This window comes from Panthera onca, chromosome B3 (genome assembly GCF_046562875.1).
Source record: "Panthera onca isolate mPanOnc1 chromosome B3, mPanOnc1 haplotype 2, whole genome shotgun sequence".
NCBI classification, from domain to species: domain Eukaryota; kingdom Metazoa; phylum Chordata; class Mammalia; order Carnivora; family Felidae; genus Panthera; species Panthera onca.
In genome coordinates this window covers 67,458,903-67,475,446 of record NC_138344.1, presented here as the reverse complement: position 1 = coordinate 67,475,446, position 16,544 = coordinate 67,458,903, and positions in this window count along the sequence as shown.

The window sequence follows — 16,544 nt, the reverse complement described above, 5'->3', positions numbered from 1 at the left end:
CAGACTTCAGGCTCAAAAAGAATAACTTCCAGACTGCAGGCTGCCTGCAAGATTTCCCCAGGCCCCTGGAATGTCCTTTATTTTATAGTTGCTTCCTCAGTCTCAATTATGAACCTACTTTCCGTGACAGAGAGGGAGAAGCTAAGAGGGTGAAAGATATTTGCATAAAATGCCACGGTTTACAAAACTAATTCATATGTTATCTTTAAAAATCTTTGCCATTAAACCGTGAAATATGTGTCATCCCAATTTTAGAGATGAGGAAATAGGGGCTGACCGAGGTTAAATAAGGCATTGACCATTATGTTAGATGTTATTTGAGCCCAAGTCTCTTAAATATGACCCTCCATGTCTTTCCACTCCTAAGTATGTCATAAATGAGTCTCCAAAGTTTCCTAGGTTTTTTGTTTGTTTCCTGGTTACTCCCCTGTGTATATTGTGGTTCACCAAATTTGTTAAGCTGGTTCACATCTTTAGGCCTCTATACATTGCCATGCCCTCTGCCTAGAAGAACTTGACCTCTCCTTTATTAAATTGTTTAGATAACTCCTGTTTACCCACCCCCCCTCCCCCCAAAAAAAATCTGAGCTCAAGACATGAGAGCACAAGGCTGAGTCAGCCGTGGAATCACACTGTCTGGGTGCAAATTTTGGTGGTGCCATTTACTCGCTGTTAAACCTGGTGTGGTAGCTTAACCTCTCAGTCCTTAGTTTTTCGATCTATATGATGGGGAAATTTTTAATGTTTATCTTCAAGGGCTGGCGAATAAGGAATGTAAATACCACACTGCTTAGAGAGTATTCAGTTTGCTGCTGCTCCCTCCAATTTTATTTATTTATTTATTTATTTATTTATTTATTTATGTATTTATTTATTAAAGTTTATTTATTTATTTTGAGCATAAAGGCTGGGGAGGGGTAGAAAGAGAGAGAGAGAGAGACAGACAGACAGACAGAATCCCAAGCAGGCACCATGCTGTCAGCACAGAGCCTGACTCAGTGCTTGAACTCATGAACCATGAGATCATGACCTCAGCCGAGATCAAGAGTCGGACACTTAATCAACTGAGACACTCAGGTGCCCCAAATTTAGAATCATATTACCAATCTCCCCTGCTTCTCTAAAATTGCTTCTTTGTTTAAAAAAATTTTTTTTCTTAATGTTTTTATTTATTTTTGAGACTGAGAGAGACAGAGCATGAGCAGGGGAGGGGCAGAGAGAGGGGGAGACACAGAATCTGAAGCAGGCTCCGGGTTCTGGGCTGTTAGCACAGAGCCTGACGTGGGGCTCGAACTCACAGAGTGTGAGATCATTACCTGAGCTGAAGTCTGATGCTTAACCCGCTAAGCCACCCAGGCACCCCTCTCTAAAACTGCTTCTTGATCATCCTGGAGTTTCCAAAAGATCACCCATCCACGGAGAGAGGGAAATGGAGAGAACTGAGGGCAGGGGGGGAGGGAAGAGAGAAGAGTATAGAGTAAATAGAGAAAAACATCAGATATGGAGAAAACTTTGCCAGCTGAAGGGAAAGAAAGAATATTAAAATAAATGTATCAGTGTAGTTCTGGGAAGGGTTGGGGAAAGTAGAAGAGAAAAATAGCTAAAAATGACACCGCCTGTCCTGGCAGACATGTCCTGGCTCAGAAGCATCTGCTCTGCATCCAGGAACCGGCATAGGGGTCTGGAACCCAACACAGCAGCTCTGAGGAAAAAGGAAAATATGAGAAGAGCTGGCTTGAGAAGGAAGGAGGATGACAGGAATCATCTTTGTATAAATCCAAGTGGCAGTTGAGATGTATTTATGTTTTCAGGAATTAGTGACTTTTGTTTTTTTGGAAAAAAAAAAAGGACAACACGTTTTTTTATACACTTCTTTTGCTTAGCAACAAGACCCACAAAAGGCATGTGTTCAGCCAGGATGTCAGTTGCTCAGCTCATTAAAATATTAAGTGAAACATTGATGACAATTACATAGCACAAGCCTTTTTGTCTGCCAAAGTGTGCCTTTCAGTGCATAACAAAGTAGGTCAAAAGTTTGTTTTGTTATTTTATTGTTTCTTTTTATCTTAGACTTTTGATGGAGTTTCCTTTTAGTAGGTAAAATGGTTGTCAAGTTTGGTGGAGATAATTTGAGGACAGGGACACTTCAGTGACTGAGATATCTACTTCTGGATGACAAAGAAAGGCTCCCTGAACTTCTCTCTGAGATGTCATCTATTTAAGAAAGATTTCTTTGGGCCTCTGTATCCTAGGTCTTGTGTTGGAAATACAGTACTGAACAAGATAGATACCAACCTCATCCTCATAATGATACCTTTAGCTCCTACTCAAGTCTGTTTATCTGGGCAATGCCTTATGTTCAAAGCTCTCTCCCACACACATAAAACATACACTTCTTAAGTCTTCCTCCGCCAAATTCTGCTATGAGAATTGAGTGCTGGTAGTCATTGAGATATTGATGGGAAAGGACAGTTATGTAAGTTACCTTCCCGTTGGCATTTGTATTCGGAATATATAAAAGTATACTCCTAGAATTACACAAAGCTTTAACACACAGGACTGATTTCTTCAAGTGGGGCTTCAGGCATACATGCTTTCATTTATGTGGTACTCCCATGGGCGTACCCTTATTGTGATGGGTATAATATAGAGTTAGCATTTATGGAGTGCTTACTAAGTACCAAGGAGTGTGTTAAACATTTTCAATGAACAAACTCATTTCATCTTTAAATTCTATAAGATGTGAAGAACTGCAAGGGATCTGAGATTTTACTTTATTGACAAACTTCTGAGGCCTGGCAGAAGACATAAACCTCCTGAGAACGAGACAAAGGACTTTATCACTCACGACTCAGGCTAAAGCATGAGTTTCAGCATATTTGTATAGTTCTTCTGGCCCCGCAGTTCCATGGAGATGCCAGCATACACAGTGGTCTGTGTTGTAGGAGCCCTAAGAGGAGCCCTAAGCTTAGTAAACTTAAATCTTTTATCATAGACGGTAGGTATGCCTGCCCTTTGCTTTGAGGGAGACACTAATTCTGTGTCCCGAGGCTGTTTGCTATACAAAATCCTCAAGAAGGTAGCCTAGAACAGAGGGCAGTCAGTGTCTCCATAAGATATGTAGCAATACGAGAGACTTATGGAGAACTTATGTACCAAAAATAGACACTGTGAACATCCTCATATTACACTAATGAGTCTGAGACTTAGGGAGGGTAAGTGATTTGCTTAAGGTCATTAAATTAGTACACATGTGATTAGCATTTGAACTAAGCAGTCTGATTCCAGAACACATGCTCTGCATGAGTAGTGTTTTAGTTTACGTCTCCTGGAAGCTGAATTTGTGGGTGTGCCTAGGAGGTATTTGGGTACACACCAAAAGCTAAACTTGTCTGGATGGCACCTCTTACCCGCTTATTAATTTTCATGTTTTAAACCATCATGCCACTGAATTAAATCTGATGTGTACACAGATAGGAGTTTTGTGTTACAAAAAAGGTTGACCACCTCTACCTTGGTTGAGTTTGGGTAAATTGCTTAACCTCTTTGATTCTCTATAAAATAGAAATGACAATACTTTCCTTTCCATCAGTATTTCTACATAAAATCAAACAAAAACCTCATTTGACCTTACATTTCTATTCTGTTATCACCCTGTGTCCTACTTTTCTTTCATAGCGAAACTTCCTAAGAATTGTCTCACTGTTGTCTCTACTTTTCCATCTTCCCTTGACCCTGTAACAGTGTGACTTCTATTCTTATGACTTCCATGCATATTATTTTCACTAAGGTTAGCAATGAGTGCCTTCTGGATAAAACCAAGGAACATTTCTCAGTTATCTCTCAGCAAAATCCAACATTGTCAATCACTTTCTCCTTGCAACACTCTTTTCCTTTAACATTTATTCATTTTTGAGAGAGAGATGGAGTGTGAGGGGGGAGGGGCAGAGAGAGAGGGAGACACAGAATCTGAAGCAGGCTCCAGGCTCTGTGCTTCGGCACAGGGCTCAAACCCACAAATCGTCAGATCATGACCTGAGTTGAAGTTGGATGCTTAACCGACTGAGCCACTCAGGTGCCCCAAACACTTTTTTCCTTTAGTTTCCAAAAATTTGCCTTCTACCTTCTTGTTGCTTCATTCTCTGTTTCCTGTGGAGCCCTTCTTCTCCTTGCCCTTTGCATGTGTTGTCCCACAAGGTTCTATTCTAGAGCCTCTCTTTCTTTCTCTACAAATCTTTTGTATATCTTATGTATTTTCATGTTTTCAAGTACCACCAACCACATATGCTGATGAATCCTCTATGTTTATCTTTAGGCCGTACTTTTTCTGAGATTCAAATCCACATACACAACTGTATCCCAATTATTTCCACTTGCTTGTCTGACAAGCATATCCCACAACATGTCCAATAAAACTCATTATCCTTCTGCCCATATTAGTTCTTCTGTATTAATGATGGAATCTCCATCCACTCAGTAGCTCAAGCCAGAAACCTGGACATGATCCTTTCCCTTTCCTTTACCCTCATCTCTCATAGTCAACCAACCACGTCTTGTTGAGTATTTCTTAAATACCTTTCTTCTCCATGTCAATGGCCATTTTTAAATTAGACTACCATCATCTCTCATCTCAATTACTACAACATTCTCCTCGTCAACCTCATTGATTAGGCTTGCTGGCATTCTTCAACTGCAACTGAACTGATCACATCATTCGCTTGATTATAATCTTTCAATAGGTTTACACTGTCCTCCAGCTCAAGTTCAAGCTATTTACAATGACCCTTTGTGATGTGGACTCTGCTCACCTCTCCAGCCTCACCCTTCCCTCTCCCTGTTGTATCTCCCATACACTTGATGCTCCACTGAAACAGAGCTTCTTCTGGTTCCTCAGGTGGGCCATGCCCTTTCTCACCCTGGGCCCGTGTGTACTTGTGATCCTCTTAGCTGGAAAAGCACTTCCCACACCTTTCACTCATTTACATTTATATCTGATCTATAAAGCTCCTGCTAAGTGTACTCCCTGTATGCTCTGCTCTGTATTTACCCGATCATCACATTTGCTACATTCGCTGCATTATAACTGTCCATTTATCAGTATCTCCCACTACAATAAACTCTGTGAAAGCAGGGGCCTTGTTTGTTTCACAGGTATTCCCTGTTCTTAGCAGAGCCCGGCACATAGTAAGAACGCAATCCACATTATTTATTGAATAAGCAAATGTATGGAATCACACATTAGCTTGTTTAATAAGTGCTTCTCTTTAGCCAGAATTAATAATAGAACATTAGAATTTTTAAAGTGTTGGGATTACCATGGGTATGATCTACACCATTGTTTTCTGTCTGTATTTAGGAGCCCTGTAGCTCCACTGGGGGAACTTAGTGGCTTTCAAAATGGAAGGAGGGGAGAGAGGGAGGACAGAATGGTGAGAGAGACTCATTGGGCAGAACTCTGGGTCCCTACATGGCTTTAACCAGGGAAGCTCAGAATTTTTTTTGTTTTATGCACTGGAGTGGCATATTATATTTTATATGGGGGGAGGGGAGGAAGGAAAAAATGAAACAAAAACCTTGCTATAAGTAGACTATCAAAACATGTCTTATTTTAAAGATGGTTCTATAGTTACATAAGGAAACCATTAAACATTTGCTTTAAAAGATATAATAAAGGCAGAGTGCCTGGGTGGCTCAGTCAGTTGAACATCCAACTTCGGCTCGGGTCATGATCTTATGGTTCATGAATTCGAGTCCCACATTGGGCTCGCTGCTGTCAGCACAGCGCCCACTTTGGATCGTTTATCCCAGTCTCTCCTTGCCTCTCCCCTGCTCACGCTCTCTTTCTGTCTCAAAAATAAATAAACATTAAAAAAATAAAAGGTATAATGAAGGCAGATATTGTGGTCACTACAGCACAGGATATACTGGTATTACCAAGAAAGGGTATATTGTCCTCTTAAAAACTCTCCTGATATGATCGGGTTGTATATCCATAGCTTTATGTCTCTTAAATCAATTAAATTAAATCATACTACCAACTGACATCTGATTATTAACAAGACTGAGAATTTTCTTTACCATTACGTTCCCTTCTGGGTATTTCTATTGTTTTAGAAAACTGTACCTGCATACAGTAGGACTTTTTGCTGAGCAGACAAGGAGAAACCTAGACAATCAGACTTTTAAAAATTAAATTAAACCTAGTACTAGTAATTTGCAAGACTAATCTGCTACTTCTGCTGATGCTTGGACAGGGGTTTTGTACATTATATTTCCCTAGTGAAATTCTGCCTATATCTTCATGTCCCACTTTCCTAACATTGGAGATGGCAGCATGTTAGACAAAACTATTACTGCTGTGAGAGAAGTTTTAGGAGACAAATATTTTTCTATCATTCATTCAAAAATATTTTTTGAGAGTCTGCTATGTGCCAAGCACCTGCAACATTTTCTAGTGTTTGGAGATATATGAATGGAACAAAAAAATAAGGCTCCTGCTGTTACAAAGCTTATATTGTGATGGAGGAGAGAGAGAGACAGTAAATAAGGAAACAAATAAACAACATAATTTTGAAAAGCAATGAGCTGTATGAAACCAGAAAAATGATAATGTGCTGGGGATTGGCATTCTGGGAGGGTGGGGGTGCAGTGGGACTGCCAGAGCCAAGTGGCCTCTGAGCTTAGCTGAGTGATGGGAAGGAACCATCCATGTGAGGAAATAAGGACAGAGCCTTCCAACTGAAGGGAGCAGTGACAGAAAATGTCCACCCGGTGCGTCTCCCAGAGGTCCTCTAGTGGCCAGAGCCTGAGGTGGAAGAGAGGTGCCAGGCCTCCCTAGGTCTCTTCAAACACCCGGGCCACATGGTTTGCTGGGAAGGCCCACAATTGCCCACATATGTAGGAACATCATGGAAAAATGAGTGAAGAAACAAAGAGGAGGAGAGTTACCTGAGTTCTTTTAGAAGGAATTATGTGTTTTGGTAAAATGTCTATCTTTTCATTTTAAGACATAAAACCAAAATAATCTTAAAAATGAGGGGCACCTGGGTGGCTCAGTCGGTGAAGCTACCGGACCCACCAACTCTTGGTTTCGGCCCAGGTCGAGATCTCCCTGGCTGGTGAGTCCCCACATCAGGCTCTGTGCTGACAGCCAGGAGCCTGCTTGGGATTCTCTCTCTCTCTCTCTCTCTCTCTCTCTCTCTCTCTCTCTCTCTCTCTCTCTGTGCCCCTCCTGCACGTGTGCTCTCTCTCACTCAAAGTAAATAAAGAAACTTAAAACAAAAACAAAAACAATGAAATCCCCAACAACAAAAAATGCCCCTAAATATTATGGGAATTTAATTGGAACATGTGCTCATCTCACTTGGCCACTAGAGAGCAGCATTGCCCATCAAATGTATGGGAAGGAAGTCGCTTCAGACTGCCGTTTAGAGGGAGAAAATCAATCCAAGTACATCTCTTCTCCCATCTTGGTTTCCCGTTTTTAACTCGATCTTCCCCATAATCCACCCTTTAACTTCCTGCCATCCCCCTCTCCAAGAACACCATCTCATTGTTCTGGCTAAGCTTTATGTTGAGAGAAAAACCTCTGACTCACAGGGAAAGATAAAAGCAGCACATTTAACATGGTTGAAGTTGTTTTGATCCTAGTTTCAGGGTAGACTCTTTCTGGGCAACAATGGGAGTCTCCAGGGCCTCTGGGCAGTGGTTGGCTCATTCTGCCCAGTTCTGAAGCATCAGACCCATTGTTTGCTGGGACAGTTTAGCATTTTTAGCCTAGGGAACAAGGAGCTTTGTTCCTTCTGTGTATTGTTAGATTGGTGGTCAGCTGGTAGGTTTAGTGGCCTCCTTGGGCTTAAGGACCTTGCTCCTTTCTTTCTGAGCAGCCCCAGCTCTGGCCACCAGCTGGCAGGCTTCTTGTTCTACATTTTAGCTTTCTTTTCAAATTGGGGACTTTTATGAAAACTATGCAGGAGAATTAGATCAACAAGGGAAAAAAAAGAAGAGAAAGAAGTGATAACATTTTACCTGTAGCTGCACAGGCAGAGTGAACATAAGATTTTTACACATGATGTAAGAATTGTATGCAAATGAAATGTGAGAATTTATATTATGGACCCTTTCCTTCTAAAGAAGGATTTGAGGCACACATCACGATGCATGTAGAGTAATTTATTCCTTCAGTATATATTGAGTGCACTCCATTTATATGGAAACCAGGGGTATATAGGTGAACAAGGCAGACATGGGTCATACTGGTATGCAGCTTCTTTTTTAATTAAATAAGGGTATGAATGAGATCAGAAATCATACAAGAAAGTGTGTGTGTGTGTGTGTGTGTGTGTGTGTGTGTGTGTGTGTTGGGAGGTGATGCAGAGCTGGAAGAATCTTAAAGATCACCATCTCCAATATACCATCATTTTACAGAGGAGGAAATGGTGGTTCAGAAATATTGTGACTGATTCAGAGATGAAACAATTAGCTTATTTGAGCACTAAATTTCCTCTGAGCAAACTGGGAAACACTCTGGGTTACTCAGCTGTGAGCACTTGGTGAAAGGAACATGAAATGTCTGGAAAGGGGGGCCGTTAATTTATGGAGGAATAATCATATGGATTCTTATAGCATGGACATGGAGGCACAATGAAACATTCTTCAAATGACTACTTAAAATTTGACATAATGTAATCTAACGATGTAGGATAGAACCAAAAGAATCTGGAGAAATGTTTGACTGTTTTAAAGTCCAGCATTGAACAACCACTCAATGAATATGATTACTCAAACTCTTCCAATGAACCCACTCCCCCCATCAGGCTGCCTGATCCAATTGGCTTATGTATGTATGTATTTATTTATTTAATTTCTATTTTTTTAACGTTTATTTATTTTTGAGAGAGAAAGAGAGCGAGCGAGCACGTGAACAGGGGAGGAGCAGAGAGAGAGAGAGGGAGACACAGACTCTGAAGCAGGCTCCAGGCTCTAAGCTGTCAGCACAGAGCCCGACGCGGGGCTCAAACTCACAATACGTGAGATCATGACCTGAGCTGGAGTGGGATGCTTAACTGACTGAGCCTCCCAGGCACCTCAGCTTTTTTTTTTTTTTTTAATAGCATGTTTCTGGGCCCTAAATTATGTGTCTGGGTACCTCAGTATCCACTTATTGCTTATGGAGACTTGTCTTAAAGGAAAGAAATAGAAGGGAATACTACTGGTAAGAGAAAGAAACTGGGAGGTTGGAATGTGTTGTCTTACTTTCATCAGAACATAAACTCCTAAAGCTAGAAGCGTGTTTTGGATTTTTGGTTCTGCTGGTAGCACACAGTGTCCAATAAAAATTAACCCATCAATCAACAGGACAGAAAATCCTATCCTGCCGGAAGCAATGCCTCCTGTTTGCCCCCACAGAAAGCCAATTAGAGTGTTAGGATGTTGTAATGGATACTGAAGCCAAGGAAAGTGGGGGAAAAGATGCCCTGAAACATCAAATAAGAAATAAAACCAAATGGGGGAAAAAATGGATGACAGGGAAGTATTCAGGGAAAGCTACTACCCACTTCAGTCTCTCCCCTGGATGGTCTCGGTCAGTGTATCTTCAGTGTAATGGAGGTTTGACACAGTGGCATCTTGGATGCACCATTTCCCTCCCAGGAGATGCTCCTCAGGGCAGGTCTAGGAGGCACCGTCCATCTTCCTAACAGCCCACCCCCAGGGCGCTCACTGCAGTCTGGCCATTTACCACCATCACCACCCTGGCTCAGCCTCACCGGGTCAGAAAACAAAAGAACAGTTCATCTGAGAAGGGATTAACAGGAAGCTGGTGAGAGAGAGAGAGAGAGAGAGGGAGAGAGAGAGAGAGAGAGAGAGAGAGAGGGAGAGGGAAAGAGAGAGAGAGAGAGAGAGAGAGAGAGGCAGAGACAGAGAGCTGTTGACTTCAGAGAAGCAAGGGAAGGGAGGAGAGTGAGACAGGTGAACTGGGAATTCTTTCTGTCATCAGCCCTCCTGAGAATTGATTAGAGCCATGAAGCCTTTCTTCAGAACACAAACATGCATATGCACACTGTTTTGCATATAATTTCAGACTCTTCCTTACACACAAATACACCTTTTGTTTGAAAAACTTCAACTCTAGAAGCTATAAATTTCCAAATAATAACCAAGAAATTCTGAAAATTCTTCAATCGTGGCAACTTTTTTCATATTAAAGAATTTTCTTTTTCTAATTGTAGCTCTGTATGTTTCAAATGCATTGTTTTAGAAGCAGTTCCTTGAATAGAAAGAGTGATCAAAATGGACAATTAATAGGATAAAAACACTTCCTTTTCCTCATGTAGCAAAGCACACCTTATGTGAGGTGTCTACATATTCGTTTACCTGAAAGCAATTTCGTTTAGAAGAAAAAAGGCTTTATTACCAAATTCTACAGGAGCTCAGATAGAGTGATATTTGACTATTCAGTACTCTTTCGGAGAAATAGAAACACAAAAGAAAACAAGTCTCATCAACGTATAAGGCTCCTGCATTCTCTGTCCTAAACGGAGGGGAACATCTTCAAATCCAATGAAAGCCATGCTAAGTACAAATTGTGTGTCTTCAGCTGCATTATCAGGTGAACACAAGGCTCACTCTGATCTCTTAAAGGCAGGTCTGTCCAGGTTTTGAAACCACGCAGAGGACAGGTTTGCACCTGAGGAGGGAGCACTGAGGCAGCCGTGCCTGGATGGCGTGCAGCCAAAGACACAGCAGAAAGGCTCTTCACCTGCCCCATGACCACTCCTTCGCATGAGTCAGTGAGTGGGGCAGCAGAAGGGGCAGAGGTAACAGCTGGCAAAGAGAAAATGTGGGAGGAAGTGAGGGGAAATCAATAACACAGAGATGAAAAAATAATGTGCTCTCCATGCCATAAAGGAAAATCATGACGAAGGCCCAAGTTAACTCCCATAATGCTTCCAAGGATCAGAGAAATGACATTGTCAAAATACAACATTAGTTTTCTGAAGCCTACAGGCTGAATTTTATTTATTTAAAGTTAACTCCCATTTTAATACAAAAAAAGAGCACATATTCTACATCAAAGGGAGAAAAACTTTTCCTAATGTATCCATTTCTCTTCTGAAGTACACAAGCTGTCGCCATATAATGCTTTGTGGTGTTTTCTCAACTGTGCTTGCTTTTGCTTTGCATCAGGAAATGCATGGTAAACAGACTCAAGCCCGGCTCTGCTATTTCTCAATGCCAAAATGGCAACTGTTTGATTTTGTGTGTGTTTTTAAATGCATTGTTAGTTTTAACTAAGATCTATATATGCCCTGTGAATACTGTTTCAAAGCAGGAGAGAGAAAAAGAGAGAGAGAGAGAGGGAATTTGAATCACATATAGATATGAAATCAGTGCTTGGTAAATTGTGTAAAAGTGTGAACTACAAGTTGCCGAGTGGATTGGGCTGGGGTAGCTTCTGGGGCATAATTCAATTTTCTGTAGTGATCATTTCATTCCCCTTGGACGTTCAGTTGATGGTTGCTTGGGTCTGGTCAGAACTTGACCTCTTGGTGAGGATAGCACTGCCTACAAGCTTTCTGGATATTGTTACCATAGCTGTGAGAAAAGACCAAAATTACCATCTTTCTGGATTGCTGGTCTTCTCACCTTTCTTCAGATGCACTTGCTCATTTCTGAGTCTGAGCATTAGCTAGATTTCTGTGTGTAAGGAAGTCAATTTTAGTAAAATATAGTGGGTAAGACCATGAACTCTGCAATCTGATAGCCTGGGTTCAACTCCCTGGTGTGACATTTACTAGCCATGAGATAAATTTCTGTACATCTCCATGCCTTAGTTTCCTCACCTAAAAATGGGGATAAGATTACTTTCTTCACAGGATGTTAGGAGGAATAAATAAATACTATATGAAAGTTGTTTAGACTAGTACCCAGGGAGTAAGTTTTTAGTACTTGCTGTAAATTCTTTATCATAAGTGATGGTGATTATTATTATTTTTCTGGTGACAGCATTACAGTTTTTTTTTTCTCTGGGGAGCCACCTCTCTTCCCTAATCTTGTTTTGATATGGCTCAGATGGTGCTATCCCCACTTGCTTCTGTTCCAAAGCTGGAGACATAATCCAGACCTGGCCAATCAGTTAAGTCCAGTCTCCTTGCTACCAGGATTGACTCAAGGATGGGAAACTAATATAAGTGGGTCCAATCAGAGTAAATCATAGGAGTTTGTTTGTAACTATTAGAGAAGAGAAGTGGGTAAGACCATTACCCCTCTGTACGTGTAGGACGAAAAAATGAGCTCATGGAGGAAGCCACTGTGATGAGACCCAACCATTGTCTTTTGTGTTGAGTGGTTAATGGACTACTATAAACCTGGCAGCAACTAGGTGGAGTCAGTCAGTCTGAGACAAAAGCCAGTGCGGAGGAAAGCAGAGCCAAGAGGGGGAGACAAACTAATTCAAATCATAGAACCCCATGACTCCAGCCATGTGGAAGCCCCATGACCACTCCTTCTGCATGAGTCAGTTGTACTGGCCTTCTGTCCTTGGGAACTGAAAGAGCCACACCACTAATCAGGCTTCCACAAGACACCTCTGGTCTCCTCTACCTGTTCCAGTTAGATCCATCCCTCAGGACAGAGTGCAAAGCTCACCTCTTCTGGAAGTTATGCCTCGTTTTCTAAGTTCCCACAGCACTTACTATCTGTGCCATCTATTTAATACTTATTACCCACATTAGGAAGTTTACCTTTGCAAATGCATTTACTGCATCTCTCCAATTCCATGGATTGGTTTCACGTTGGACTGTTTGGTGATCTCCATAACCACTATCGCATCTGGCATTTTGCAGCAAGTTTACCAGATATATGTTGTTTGAATTCCTTTTATCCTCTTATACCCCTCAGAAATGGATTCTATACCTAGTACACAAAGGAATGTAAGTGGAGGACAACATGAAGTGAACTGGAGACGGGGTACTGTAGGGTCGTTACATGTAGAACATTTCAAGGGAAGAGTCCAACCCCTTGTCCTGTGTGAAGAGCACAGTAGAATGTGAACTTGTTTATATGCTTCCCGCCAGTCTGTAAGCCTCTTGGAGGAAGGACTGGGTCTATATTTTAAATGCTGTTCCCAGTACTTTACACAGTACCTGACATTTATTGTAGGTGCTCAATAAATGTTTATTGAACGGATACTGCAGTGCAGTAATAGTGCAGGGGGCTCAGCTCAATTACCTAACCTTTAGGAACATGTAAAGGAAACGAAGTAAGAAAGGAATTGCTGCTTCTGTGAAGCCAACACCTTCCTTCCATTATTCTGAGCCCTTTCTACCATCACCTCATTTCTCCAAATCACAAGAATAAATAAAGCCATTCCTTAGGATGACTGATGAGGTGTAATGACAATAGCATGTTTGGAATTTCTTGGTCTGTGAGAAAGCTGGTATGAATTCCAGACCCAACAGGGAAAGGCTTACCATCATCAGAATGAGCGAGTGGAGGGGTACGAAAGCTGAATCACAGATTTAGAAAAAGGCACTGCATTGGAATGTTCAATCTACACACAGAGAATTCTGGGTTTGGATCAGTTTTCTTTTCTTAGGTAACATTAGGTAGCATTAGTTCTATAGCTGTTTTATGCATTATAAATTGACGAAAATGCTAACCACTTTTCCTTTAAACTAGTTGATTCTCTCCCACAGAAAGTATTAATATGGTTGTCATCCTCTCTTCCAATGTGACAATTTCTATTAATTAATTAATTATTCATTCGTTCATTCATTATTCACAGGTCACAATGATCTTTCTAAAAATTATTTTCATTATCTCATACTGGTGTCAAAAATTTCACTTGCTCCTATGGCATAAAATCCAGGCATAAACCAGGTAGCCAAGGCCTTCAATAATTTGACTCCAACCTATCTTTCCATATGTGAACTTTCCCCCTGTCCCCTCATCCAAACCTCTCTTCTATTCACCCTTGTCTACATATTGTTTCCTCACATTTAATTCTCACTCTTGTACTTTTGAATCTTTCTCTGTCTATTCAAGTATGTGTTTTCTTTGAAGCAATATTCTTTATATCCTTTAACTACTCTTACTGAAGATGAGCTTTCCCGTCTTACTTAAGGGTAGAGATCACATCTTGGACTTCTCTGCATTTTGTTTTACATGTAATATGGATTATTTCAAAGATGAGTATGGTAATAATGCAGGTGATACACAGCTAGGGCCTCTCACTGCTCATACCTGGGGAGGTCTTGCGCTTTTTCAGGTAGGAATGCTGATCACCATAAAGTTTTCAAATTTATAAGTATCTTTCATGAATGAAATTAACTAGAATTTCTTCCAAACTTTTCTGTTTTTACAAAGACATTAATCTACCAAGAGCATCACAAAGCAAAAAGACAAACACCAAATACACACTAGGAAATTGGGAATGGGGTATGCATGAACTAATGAGACTACTAAAATATGAAAAGATGCACATATTTACTCAAAGAAGTGCAAATTACAGTGAAATTCTCTCTTTGACTTTTGATACTGCTAATGACTAAAAAGTTAAGATTGTCAGTGAATAGTGTGAGCAAGGGTGTGAGGAAATAGGAACGTACATGTATTTGGGAGTACAAATTTGGTATGACTTTTTTGAGGGGCGAGTTAGCAATATACATGAATATTTTATTTATTTATTTTTATTTAATTTTATTTAATTATTATTTTTTAACACACATGAACATTTTAAATTTACCTAACCTTAGAGTGAAGAAGTTCACTTTTAGGAATTCTCCCTACAGACATAAACATATAAATGCACAAACACATCAATTTGTTAAAAGATGTTCATTGTAGTATTATGTACAATAACAACAGGCCTCCTAATACTCTTCAGTAGGGGTTAACTCAGAGTCAAGTACCAAGTAATGGTGGAACTGGGCTGGCAAGCTAACTTTATGCTTATAGATGGAAGGCTTTATTACTTCAGCTGAACTTACTGAGAGCTATTCTATTAGGAGCTCAAAATCCTCTGTAGACATTTGTTCTGGTTTTTGGCCAGAGGGAAGAGTGGTTAGGAATAAGTGATAAACATACTACAGTCATTAAACAAGTCAGCAATAGAGATAAGACTAGAGTTCTTATCTTCTTGACTCTCGATCCATAAAACACTCTGCCATTTCTCATCTCAGTTTTGAGTTGACACACATTTATTTAACTTGGTGACAGTGTCTGCAAAAAATAAAAATGTTCTAATGAATCTTTCAGGGTGTTCTGATAGTTTCTCTGTTTTGAAGTATGTCTGATGGATGCTTTATATGTTAGATTTATTAAAAACACATCCATTACTTTGGGGCCTTGGGTAGATATTTAAAGGAGGAATATGGCATATTCAACCCAGCAGTTAAAATTACCCATAAATAGCCAAGGGATGACCCATTAGGGGATGTCGAATCAAAAAGATGCTCTGAGAAGCTGAGTGGACTTGGCTTCTCTAACTACAGAAAATAGTCTTGCCTCCATTCCCTGTTGCTCAAAACTTCAAATTTTTTTTTTTTTTTTTTGCAAAGACAGGCAACTGATTCTTCTACTTTGTTTGACCTACCAAACTCCCATTACATGTAGGCAAAAATGCAGTTGTCAAACTAGGATACAAACACAAGTGCCAGTGTGCCCAATGAACTTAGGAAGAGAGAATGATCAAAAGTACAAAGATCTTTCACAACTAACACTGGGTAGACAGATACATAATTTCTTCTAGGAAGCCAGCTAGATAGGGCACTAGATGGGCAGAACATAAGGATTCAGTTTGCTCTCCCTGTCTGTTTTCTAATTAAATTTTAGGACATGGAAAAAATATTCTAGAGTTTGGAAGAGAACAAAGTAAAAGGGTTGCAAGAGTGCAAGATTTCAAGATTCATCTCTGAAAGCTGGGTTAATATATCAAACTGGATTAGTCTGCCAAAAATATGAAAATATAAAAACATCATAAATTAGTCAGTTGTCCATGGCTATAATCTGTTTGCCTGATGCCAGATGTACTTATGATAGGAAAAACAGGTGGCTTTAAAATAGCTGGAAAATGTTAAGCACTTATATAAGATAACAGATTTTTTTTTAAAGTATCAAATGGGTTAGTATCTTATTAGGGTATGCAGGTTAAAAGAAGTGGCTATGATTTAACTGGGACCAATGATAAGTTTTCTCATTTTAGGATTTCAGTGTTCATTTAGGGAACTATAATACCATGTACTACAAACCCTTTATTAAATCAATGCATTCATTATGTGAAATCAAATTTTGTTCAATCACTGTATTTTGATAGACTAGACTATTGTGCACGGGTAGGAGATCAAATGGATTGAAGACAGTGTCCTTGAAGGAGAAGAGCTCCAACCTCCTTTCTTTACACATTCCCAGGAGACAGTCAGTTTCTGACTCCATCAAAACTTCAGAAATCTGCCAGGGACTGTGAGCCAGCCCTATGTGGTATAACAAATCAGTGCATGAACCAGCTAACCATATAACTGGTGCGAGGAGAGAATGAAATCATT